This window comes from Elgaria multicarinata, chromosome 1, assembly GCF_023053635.1.
Source record: "Elgaria multicarinata webbii isolate HBS135686 ecotype San Diego chromosome 1, rElgMul1.1.pri, whole genome shotgun sequence".
Lineage (NCBI taxonomy): Eukaryota > Metazoa > Chordata > Lepidosauria > Squamata > Anguidae > Elgaria > Elgaria multicarinata.
Genome location: NC_086171.1, coordinates 143,536,355 through 143,548,937, shown reverse-complemented (window position 1 = coordinate 143,548,937; position 12,583 = coordinate 143,536,355). Strand labels below are relative to the sequence as shown.

At 44.1% G+C, this 12,583-nt stretch overlaps 1 protein-coding gene across 4 annotated transcripts in view; it reads left to right on the top strand.

Annotated features, from left to right (window-relative positions):
• The window catches only part of FGGY (FGGY carbohydrate kinase domain containing), a 220,106-nt gene that overhangs the window by 25,389 nt on the left and 182,134 nt on the right, over positions 1-12,583 (top strand). For 3 of the 4 annotated variants that reach the window (XM_063138262.1, XM_063138287.1, XM_063138279.1), the window contains exon 1: positions 6,414-6,568. The exons of the other annotated variant lie outside the window; for it this stretch is intronic. The gene's annotated coding sequence lies outside the window, so the exon portion shown is untranslated. Of the gene's footprint in view, positions 1-6,413; positions 6,569-12,583 lie in introns of those variants that run through there. 4 annotated transcript variants of the gene reach the window in all.

The following is a 12,583-nucleotide window of genomic DNA, read 5'->3' as shown; positions in this document are numbered from 1 at the left end:
TTCTGTTTTTCTTACAAGTTCTTTGGGTAACAAAGTCGGGTGAATGCTTTGTGATAACGAATACATCAGAAACAGAGGGAAGTGAAAAACACAAACCAGGCCTTGTTAAGAACAGAAGTTCCCAAGGAGATGCACCTTCTGGTTTGTTTTCAGAAAGATTTATCCTACATACTACATTCACCACACCAGTTAATGGTAAGATCCCAGAAAGTACTGGCTCCCAGGGGAAGGGAACAGGGGCTAGATATTTTTCTGCTCTAAGATTAGGTCATGATAAAAAGGGGAAACTTTGCATTTCCTTTATGGATGTACTTAATAGAGTAGGAAGAATCAAAGACCCCTTTGGATATTAAGCAGGATAATTCAACAGGACATATTGTCACAATGCAGATGTCCAGGAATTGCTTACAAAGGGTAACTGTATTATGAAAACAACACATCCAATCATAATATTAGAATTACCTAGATAGGGGCCTAGTCCATTTAGTTTAGCATTGTTTCCAGTGGTGTGTAACTTCTAGATGCTTCTGGGAACCTCACAAGCAAGGCATGGGTTTGATAGTACTCACACATAGTTTGTCGCCCCAACAACAGGTATCAGAGCAGTACTAGAATAATGGCAGTGGGGGTGGGAGAGAGTGGTGGTTTCAAACCTTATAGAAACAACAACCAAAAATAGAACAACACCAATTAGCACATTATGGCAACAACATAAAACAAAACCAGGAGACAAAAACTAAATCAAGATGTTACAGCTCAAAGGCCCTTCTAAAAAGGAAGGTCTACTGTTCACCAAAACGGCATAGGGGATAAAACGAGCTTTCCTTGGGATGGAGCTTTCCTGTCATGGTGGAGTAAAACTATAACTTTTGGGTCTCAAAGGGCCGACACCATCATCCCCCCCCTTTTTTTAAAAATAAAATTAAAAACCATTTTTCCACCAGCCACTCTTCAAAGCAGCAGCACGAGAAGTGGCAGCAGCTGCTGCCATCTTTATTACCCCAGAATGCCTCTGGGACTGAATGTACCCTTCATTGGAGCCCAGAGGCATTCTGGGACAATAAAAACATTGGCAGTTTCTTCAGCTGCTTTGCCTAGATGCCACCACCTGTCTTGGTAAGCTTATAGGCAGGGGGGACAGACTGCAAGAGGAAGCAGAAATGAGCGACAGTGCTCAGTGCCAAGTGAATGCACTTCTTTCTTCATTTCATTGGGGGAGGAAGCAAAGGACATCTTCCCCACATCTCCAACAATCCCGGCACCATTCCTGGGAACATAAATGCAACATATGAACTAGCTTTTATGTCCCTTTTGGTCCTGCTTCACTACTCATGCCTGTGGTTTTTGGGTCAAGGAGAGGTGCAGAGATATCCTCAAAGTCATCTCAGATCCATGATAGACTATTCTAAGGGCAACTGGAACACCCACACAAATACAAACAAATGCATATTTTCTTATTCTGTTCTGAAGGATATTGAAGGAGAACAATGCAGGCAGCAAAGCACACACACTTTCCACAAAGGGAAATAATTATTCTCAATAATTACACCAGTCCTGAGTCTCCAGTGTGACTAGGGCCCTATACTGCAATAGTTAATAGAACTGTCACCTTTGTGGACTCTTTGTCCATTCCTCAACATGTCAGGACTGAGGCCTTCAAAGGCTACTGCTGCTAGTGAAGTAATATGATTAAGTGAGCCTTTTAAGATAGATTTATGCAAGGAGTTTTCTCCTCCAGCAAGTGTCACTTCAGGTCTAATTCTGTAAGGGAGAATATTTCAAAGATGCCACCTCTTATTTAGAACCACTAAATTATCTGGCATTAGTGGTCAAACAGGCAGCAGGCCAAATTAGAGCAACATTGATTTATACTACTGCTGATGTTGGCTTTTTTTCTACTTATTAAGAAAAATAAAGAACTTTCATTCATCAGGCAAATTTTGAATGATGAAGAGAAGGAGAATCAGGGAGGGGTTTGGGTCTCTCCTTGTAACTACTCAGATCTTCCCATGAAAGCCTGTTGTACAACTTAAAAAACATTGAAATTAATGCACAACAGCTCTATATCTTCTGCACGAGTATTCTGTGTATTCTGCATGTTGTTTGAGTACAACATCACCAGTCTCCCCAACCGAGGTGGTCCTGGAAGACTTCAACATTCATGCTGAGATGATAATGATGATGATGTTTTATTGCATTTTTATACCACCCAACAGCCGAAGCTCCTGGGCCAGCTTGGGACTTTATGGCCTCCATGACAACAATAAGGTTGTCTGAATTCATCACCGGGCCAACACATATGGCAGGGCATACTCTTGATTTAGTCTTTGCCTCTGGATGTGACAGGGAGGATACAGATGTTGGGTATGTGTGTTGAAGTTGCTCCATTGTCATGGTCAGACCACAAATGTAACCCTTGGGTTACAAGGGTAACCCAGGGCTGGGTTCTGTGTCTAGGGGTTGTTTGTTCTTCCCTCAAGGTTAGCTCTGGCTCAAGCTCCCACCCAAGAAACCTGGGACACCAATTTAGAGATGTCTGAGTAGCAACCTCACCCACACACCTGAGGTATAAGTACTGGTATTTATTCGGACTGACAACAAGCAACAAAAGTAGAACATAGAAAACAACAACCTTCTGGTCAAGACATCTCCCTCCCAAGGTCTAAGTAGGCCAATGAAAGCCTGTGTCCTTTGGCTGTACTCACAGTTAGTCCCAGGAGATGGTGAATGAATAGGGATCCTCCAGGCATGCAACTAGAGGGTGCTGCAATAGGTTGGATGATACGTGGCAGCAACAGGAACTGGGGTGTGCTGCAATGAGGAGCTCCACCAACAGGTGTGAGCAACTGGAACTGGGGTGCACTGTGATGAGAGCTTCCACCAGCAGGTAGGAGCTACAGGGACTGAGGTGCACTATGATGAGAGGCTCCAGCAGGTGTGCTTCTGTGATTTAGCAGCTCCAAGCCAAGGGTAATTACTAGCCCCAGTGGATTAGTGTAACACCAAGCCTCCCTTCCTAATAATGATTCCAGCAAAAGTGATTCAGCGTAGGAGGTTTACAGCAAGGCTCAGCAATTCCCTGTGAAGGCATTCAGCATGGAGTTAACTCAGCCCTTCAGTCTTCTCTTCACCCAAGAAGGAGTACTCTCCAGCAGGCAACAGAATCAGCTCATTGCCCCTTTAGTCAGGAACAGCTTCCAGCACAGGTCAGGTCGTGTTCAGTTCTGCTCTCTACAGCAGGAGACTGTTGCTCCCAATCCCCCCCTCCTCAGTCATAGAATCATAGAATAGTAGAGTTGGAAGGGGCCTATAAGGCCATTGAGTCCAACCCGCTGCTCAATGCAGGAATCCACCCTAAAGCATACCTGACAGATGGTTGTCCAGCTGCCTCTTGAAGGCCTCTAGCGTGGGAGAGCCCACAACTTCCCTAGGTAACTGGTTCCATTGTTGTACTGCTCTAACAGTCAGGAAGTTTTTCCTGATGTCCAGACAGAATCTGGCTTCCTGTAACTTGAGCCCGTTATTCCGTGTCCTGCACTCTGGGAGGATCGAGAAGAGATCCTGGCCCTCCTCTGTGTGACAACCTTTTAAGTATTTGAAGCGTGCTATCATGTCTCCCCTCAATCTTCTCTTCTCCAGGCTAAACATGCCCAGTTGTTTCAGTCTCTCTTCATAGGGCTTTGTTTCCAGTCATCTCTTCCTGATCAGAGTCCTGACCCTTGCTCTTCAAGGGTCGCCAACACCCAGTTGTATGTATTTTATGGTGTTTTTATTTGCATTGTACCCTGCATCGATCCAGAGGGAGAAGCGGGTAACAAATAAATAAATAAATAAATAAATAAATAATAATAATTTGTGTGGGTGGCTGACAGGGATAGAAACACAAGGGTCCCAACCATCCCTTTTGTCCTTTAACTTATCTCAACAGTCCCACCAAGGCATATGCACAACTCTACCCCACATGCATATGAGCTCCACGCTAATGAGCTCCTTCATGCTAGGGCATGTTTTCCATGCTCCTTGCACCAGGAGGTGTATACTCATTTCTCTACTGCTTTACAGCTACATGGTGATGTTTGGGGTTACAGCTCATCATCCCCTGCTGGGGTGGGGACCCATTAAGATAGTGCACCTCCAGGATCTTATGGATTCTGAATGTGTTGGGGGAATTAGCAGTAGCCAGAGCTGGCAATTCTGTTGAGCCTCTTGTTCCTGAGTACCCTCTCTGGCATTGTAGAGCCCAAGGTAGTCTCTGATGAGCTCTGGGAGATGATTAGAAGGTAGCTGGCATAAGGCTCATTGTGAGGCCAACCAGATATGTGTGAGAATGCATAATCCCACCTACTGCATGCTGGTCAGGGCCTACTCTTATTTAATTATATATCACACACACATACATACCCAAGGAGGCTGGCATGCTGCAAAGAGACACACCAGCCTCCAGCACTATTCTTTATTTCCAAGAATGCCTCCAGGGACAGAAAAGAAATGGTGGCCAGTGGCAGACCAGCACCTTGTGGGACGGACGCAAGAAATAAGAGACGACACAAGTGCTGGAATTAAACTGGGCCACATTTATTAAAGATCTGCAAAGGGTTCCCATCGGGCTTCCAGCCAGGCCTGCGTTCAGGCCTTACTAAGTGAATGGGCGAGCTTTCCTGGCCCAGCAGGTGGCACTCAGTTTCGCCACCCGGCTGTCCATCCCCTACGTGGGGTAGGGAGACCTTCCCTTGTCACCCCCAACCCATGCCCCCCAGGCTCAAGGTGGATGAGAGAGGTCGGCCTCAAAGGTGGTCCCTATCCCCCAGCCTGGCCACAAGGCTCAACACCGGGAGCCGTCGGGAGTCACCAATCACTGTAACAGTGCCTTGGAAGCTTGCCATTATATTCCCTCTGGATGAAGCAAGAGGGCTTAGAGGGGTCAGACACCTACTTTTAAAGGCCGAAAACCCCTCCCAGTCCCAGTGGCGGGAAATCCTGCCAATGCAGGATAGCCACGTCTCTTCCCTGCTCCGCCCACAAAACCCTCCCCATGCCCAGGCTTTGCCGGGCATGGCAGAATGGGCCTCATTATGAAACATGCCCAGAAAAAAGAAAGTTAACTGGGGAGAGGGGAGAGCATCTCACGGAGAAAGGCTGGTGTTTTATCTATTATGTTTGTGGCTTTGTGTTTTGCCTAGTATTTATTTTGTTTTGGAATGGCGCCTACTTTGCCTGGTGTATACACTTTATTTGGGATTTTGTTTTGATTTGAGATAGTTTGTTTTTTTCCTAGTGTGGTTTTTTTTTTGGTGTGGGTATGAGTTAGTGTTTTGCCTGTGTGTGTATTTCTCTGAGCATCATCAGTTTGTTTGCTATGAAATGGGTATTTTATTGTGCTTTGTGAGTGCAAATAATTAATTTGTCATTTGGGGTTGAGATCCCACACCTGCCTTGTACTCAGTTTCTTGACAAAGTTACTTGCGTCTGAGCCTCATCAGCTTACCTTCTGAGAAATGGGTGTTTTGGACTGATTACACCCACCATGGCAGCCATTTTGTGACAGTAGCCATGACACGCTCAAAATCTGAAATATACCCACCAGCCCAAAAAGCTTGGCCACCCCTGCTCTTCATATAGGTTACACCTATAGCATAAAATCTGAATTATTCACTGTTCTTTGGGTGATTGGACAGTGAGGGGAAACATTAAAGGCAAAGCCTACCTTATGACTTTTTTCTTAAGAGAGAAAGAGGGAGATTTTTGCTGGCAAGGCAAACATATCTGGCGAAATCTTGGCAGAAAGTTAAAAATAGAATTGTAATACTTTCATTGCAATCTTCCTCCCGTCCTCCCCCTTTAAAGTGCAGCTTGGCGAGCATTCAGCAGATGGTTTTTACAAGTAGTAAAAATCGTAGAAGGAAAACCCGGACCTGGTCAGATCTACACCAAGCAGGATAGGGCACATTGAAAACGGTTTGAAAACTGTATATGGTTTGGGACATGGCCCCCAACAGTTGTCACTACTGTTATAAACCGATTGCGGAAAGCAATGCCGGTTATAGGATACTTTTCCAGTGGAGGCTGGTGGCTCCGATGTCAATGGGGCTGTGAACCCACTCTGGGTTTCAGTCAAAACTCTGAAGGATGTACCCTTGGTGCTGAACCCAAGCCCCAAATAGGTTTCAGCACCGTGGATAGCTCCTTTAAAACTCTGACTGAAATCCAGAGAGGATTCACAGCCCCACTGCCTTCGGAGTCACCAGCCTCCACTGCACTTTCCCCAGTCCTTGGTGGACTGCTCCGCGCGTTTTACAGCGAGAAAGAAGGGGAGGCTTCCAGCCAGTCATAACTCGAGGTCTATCAACCAATCAGAGAAAACCTTACAACCTCACTCCTGCCAGAAGAAGACGAGAGCGAGCGAGCGAGCGGGCCTTTCTTCTTCTTCTTCTTCTTCTTTTTCCCCGTCGACGCTCCTGTGAAAGAAGCCCGGAAATTGCCTTGTCAGGAGAACTGTGGTTTCTGCAAAGTGTTGTGCTGTTAGCTGCTTGTCCATTGCTAGCTAAGGTCATATTTCACTTTTGGGCAAGTAAGTGGCTTTTGCTTTCCAACCCAAATAATAATTAGCTGTGTACCAGAGCGTTCTGTTTCAGGAAATCATCACGTTGCTGTTTCTTTCCTCTTCTTTAAGGGAAAAAGCACACGCCAGGCCTTTGCTGTGACTCTCTCTTATAACACACACACCCTCCTTCCCTCCTTGGTGAGCAACAATTGACTCTGGCTACCCATGCATAATGGAGTGGGGAAAGGGAATTTAAGATCTTAATCCTTACTCGGCTTGTATACACTGTTAGGAGTTGTTTTGAGCTGCTCTTGCTGCATTATTCCCCCCGGGTGATTATGCGCGCCCCAAGTATACAGCGGAACTCCCAAGAGGGGAAAGGAGAGAGACCGCCTCCCTGTCCTCCCCTCCCCTGGCAAAAGGGAGAGATTGTCTGCTGCTTGGCAGAGATAACATCTGATCCTTGTGGGAAGACGCGTTGCTTTTCAAAGATGGAAAATGGCAATAAAAATAAAAAAGGGAGAAACCATGCTCTGTACTTAATACGAGAGTTACAAAGAGGAGTTCGAGGAGCAACTTAAGGCGCAATCCTATGCATGTTTAGATAGAAAAGAGCCCCACAATTCTCAGCATTCCCCAGCCAAAATGCTGGGAGCTATAGGGGTTTCTCTTTCTAAATATGCATAGGATTCCGCTATTATTATTATTATTATTATTATTATTATTATTATTATTATTATTATTTATATAGCACCATCAACGTACATGTTTGCATTCCAGTGCACGTTGTGCATTTTTGTGGAAGTGGAAAAGGGTAGACCTGAAGAGTTAAGAGTGTTGCTCTGACATATCCAGATCCTGCCCATGTGCTCAGAGTACTTCACATACATAATCTCAAGGTGGAGAGAGCACTGTGATAGGCTTGTGGTGGGCTGAGCTTCTCTGAGTAGCCGCTTGCCTTGTTGCCCAGAGCAGGAACCACCTTCAAGAGTTGAAGTGAGGGAATTCTGTCACCTGGAAGAGTTGGAGCTCTCTTATTTTAGTTATTAATATGCTATTGCCCACAAATTGTTGACATAAAGTGTTTTGTAAGCCAGTACACACCTTTGAGATGAATATATTTATACCATATCCATCAATCCATACGCATAGCCCTCTTGATGATGCAACTTTATAGCCTACCACCCTGAGATTTGGCATTGAAATTTCTTCCCATAGATTTCAGTGGGGGAAGGGGATTAAAATAAATAGCTGTCCCTGAGCCTGCGTTGGCTAATGCCACACTCATGTCACCATGATGGGGCATAGTATATGGATTATCTCAGCACCCAATCACAGCACAGCACTACTAGTATATAACCCCCATACAGGCAGACTATGACCTGATCTACACCAAGCAGGATATTGCACAATGAAAGCAGTATATAAAAGGCAGGAGCCGCACTACTGTTTTATAGTGGTATTGAAGTGCACTGACAACTCTTGGGGCCAATTGACACATACCATATACCGCTTTCATGTCGCTTTCATAGTGCTATATCCTGCTTGGTGTGGCTCCTGCCTTTTATATACCGCTTTCATACCACTCTCATAGTGCAATATCTTGCTTGGTGTAGATGAGGCTTATAACGTAGATGGCAATCTCTCTCTCATGTCATGCCCATTTGGTGCTCACAAGGGGGAAACTTTGGCAATGGAAATTACAAAAAGGGTCCTTTGCTCAAAAAAAGTAACATGCTTTTGCAATAATACAAGACTTAGGCCATAGCTAGACCTAAGGTTTATCCCTGGATCGTCCAGGGGTCAAACCTGTTCATCTAGGTGACACACAGGGGATCCAGTGCTCAGGCAGGGGTGAACTCTGGATGATCCCAGGATAAACGTTAGGTCTAGCTGTGGCTTTAATCTGCAGTATCTTTTTATGTGAATGTTTATTCACGTAAAGGGCCCTTTGCACAACTCACAGAAGAACTTGAGCACATTGTTAATACTTCTCTTTCTAGAGCCCTTACAGGAACCTCACTTTGAAACTCCAGGTAAAAACATTCAATACCAAACCCACACCGCTCGTCTAAGGTGACAGATACTCCTTTGGAGGTAAGCAAGGAAGGGCAAGCGCTTGCTGCAAAATAGAACTGCTGTGACTACCTCCCCACTCCACCCCACTTTTGCCATCTGTGAATAGTGTGTCATCTCTGAATTGTTTTACACTAACACCCCTCTCCGCTAACACTACTGTTTTCCACACATGGGCGAGGCACTTATCCCCACATGGAGATAAGTTTCCTGGAATTTCACTCCAACCATCGCCATTGCCAGTCAAGCACTCATGAGCACTTTCGTTTTGCAGAATCACAGCCTGGATACATGCAGTAGAGTAAGCAGTCATCACACTCACAGCATTCCTTGCAACCCTCATGGGAGACGGGATATATGTATTGCAGTCTCCCCCTCTGTCCTACAATACCCAGCATGGCTGCTTGAGAGATGCTCAGAGTTGTAGGACTCTTTTTTCTGTCTAAATGTGTACAGGATTGCACCCTTAGTGATTTTTACATTCTTTCCATGACTGTTATCACCTGTTTTATTTTGGTATTATGCTGCGATTTATAAAGTCTAAAACAGATTTTTAAAATGGTTTTATATTTTGTTTCTGTAAACCACACAGAGAACCTTGGTTATTGGTCTGTATATAAACATTGTTAATATAATAAAACAGTAAGATTGTGATGTTAAAAGCAAAGTAGTCTGGTGTGAGAGCCCTTGGTTATTTTTAAATAGATGTGTCAGAAACTTTTAGAAGCAGCCTGTTTAGAATTGCAGATCTATCAGACATCTAAATAAATGTTTAAATTTAAAATGACAAATTACTTAAGACTGTCCTTCTTTACAATTGTGATTCAAGGGTGAACAAATACTTTGTATTGAATTTTATAAACTAGCTACTGAAACATTCTAACCACTGGGCTAAAAATGTCTCCAAAGGCGCGGTTTATAGCATGTATTTAAAAATTGATTTAATTGTTGAATTTACTATTGGCTCAGGTTTCCAGTATCTGCCACAAATAATTACAGACGCTTGGTTTAGGTGCTGGTTTCAGAGGACGGGTTTGCTGGGAAATACACTGGATTGCAGCCAGTATGCAAATGTTGATGATTTTGTCACTTTGTAGACTTTGATACAGAAGTATGACTTGCTAATAGAACTGAATGTAAGTGGGAGGGTGCTGTTGCACCATGACCTGCTTGTTGGTCTCTGGCTGATGGCTGGTTGGCTGCTGTGTGAACAGAGTGCTGGACTAGATGGACCCTTGGTCTGATCCAGCATGGCTCTTCTTATGTTCTTATGGTCTAATTAATCTCTTTTGCGACTGAAATGTCATTAGTGAGTGTGCCCACTGACATCCTTAATTCAAGTAGTATTGTCTTTCTCATACCCATGAATTGTGAGGTAATCAAAGAAAACATGTCTTGCTTCAAGACAAAGGTGCTGGGAAATGACAAAACCTACCAAAGCCCATATGGCCATTAGACCATTTCCAATTTAATAACTGATTTAGTTTTCAGTCCTAATCACATGTATTTGTAAGTCCTCAGTAGGACTTGCTTCTGAGTAGGCATGTATAGGATTGCTCTGTTAACTCTCTCACAGGACTGGAGGAGGATCCGCTGCCGATTAAGTTAGTGCTATTGTGCCATCCTATACATGCCTACTAGGTAAGTGAGTATAGGACTGCAGCACTTACCTGAGAGTAAGTCCTGTTGAATTCAGTAGGACTTACTTTTGAATAGGGATATATAACGGCAGTATCCAGTCCTACTGGTCTGCTTGCAGGACCCACCACTGCTTTTGTTTCATGTCTTATGCAAGCTTTGCCGACCTGTCCCCTTACAGAAATAAGAGTTTGCGCTCATTTCGGTTTCCCCTCAAAAGCACTAAATTGTCATTGCACAAATGGTGGGGACCTTATGTGCAACAGAATTGGCAGGGCACAAAAGGCCTCATTGAATACTGGCCATACATTGACCCTGATAATTATTTAAACACATTGGGTTGGATACAGACTTTAATGCTGGGAAATGGATGGGATCTATCTGTTCATGGAAGGTTTTTGATCCAGAGGAGGGCTGCCCTCTTTGCCAATTTTTCCGCTTCCCCTTCAGTCTCCAGCAGCACCTTTCCATGGTGGAACTGCTTTCTTAGTAATGAGTGTTCTGCCTGCCCCTTTCTGACTAATACATTTGTAATGCATAGGGAAAAGATGAGCAACCTCCTTCTGTGTCACTTGCTTTGGGTTGAATCCAATGACAGTCCTACCTGCAGTAGAGCTATTCAAATGAACGGGATGCAAGTTGGACTAACATTGGATACAACCCTATAGAAGCATTCTTTTGAAACGTTTAAGTTTGTAAAGTTGCTTGCCTAGTTGAGGTCACATTTCATGTTGAATATTTGTGTCTCTTAATCTTTTTCTAACATTCCAGTTTCTGTGAACCCTAATAAAGCCGTTGTTATAGTTTTATTCTCTATTCCAGTAACGTTTTGAATCTCAAGTGATAGCCTGCTCTGGGATTTACTATCAAGTTTATGGTTACAAGGAATTATGGGTGGGTGGGAAGCACCATAAGGGACCCACATCCAGGGTAATAGTTTATATTCATATTTAAATTTCTGTTTTTCCTCCCTTGCTGAGACAACCAATAAACAGAGGAAAGGGACAATGCTGACTTTGGCTGCAATCCTATACACACTTATGTGAGGGAAGCCCTGTTGAACTTACTTCTGAGTACACCTTCATAGAATTGCGCCATTAAGGTATTTGGAGGTGTGGTGCTGAGGATATTGTTGGAGAGGAAGGATCGATCTTATACATTTCTTACTCTCACAAGCTAGGACCAGATCTACACGTCGTTGCGAAGGCGCCTTTTTAAAAGACGTACCTAAAAGAAGCGCCTCTTTCTTTACTGTGTGTACTGTGAGCTAGGCAGCGCCGCCTGCGGAAGAATCTCTACCCCATTCAAAGATGCTGTTCGGGCCGCTTCCCCTTCGCGTGTTCTTCCATTTGAATAATCCCCCCTCCCACCCTGCGGCTCTTCTGGCGCATCCCGGCGGCGGCGGTTCCTCCTGCAAAACACTTTTCTCCCTCGGTGTGTTTGTATTTGTGTTTGCGTGCGCGTGTGCGAGCACACACAGAAAAGAGTCCCTGGGGAGATGACACCACGGGGGAGAGCGAGAGGCAGGAGCTGAACTCGTCCGCCGCGCGCACGCAAACGCAAATACAAACACACCGAGGGAGAAAAGTGTTTTGCGAGGGGTACGTCTTTATAAAAGGCACCTTCGCAACGACGTGTAGATCTGGCCTAGATCTCCTACAACAGCAAAGTTTATGTTGCTGGCTCAATAATTATTCCAAAAACAGTGTGAATTGGGCCTTCACTTTATGGAGGAAGAAATCCAAAAGCAATCAAGATTGGACTGTGATTGTACATAAATCATTTGTAATCCCTCTCTCACGTGAAGAAGAAATACTACTGTATTTCAGCTATACAGTCTTGCTGTAACTATACATAGTAACTACATGTTGCTATGTATTATATTGAACTGATCAGTTAACAATTTTTAGAAGTGAGTCAGGAGCCCTGGATCTTTCCAGTGATAGTTAATATTCTTTCAACTTTGTTTCAGCTCCTCACTCACATCTTGAACGAGAATCAACAAATCAGAGAATTCAAGAGTTGTTCTCCTATGACAACTGAATATGTAAACACACGTCTTCACACTTCTAGCTCTGTTTCCGCAATCTGACAAACTGATTAACTTACAGAAAAAATGTACATTATTTATTGAATGCCTGAATTAGCCCATGCATGCATGAGTATTCATTTCTAGAAAGAAGCCCAAATGTCAGCCCTACATTATTTATTGATTTCATTAATCCAGAGTTATCAGCTGCATCAACTTTGTGGTTCATTGGGTGGATTTTGATTTTTGTTGGCTTCTGTCATAGCAACATTTTGTTGCTGCTTGAGTAAGATTTCTCT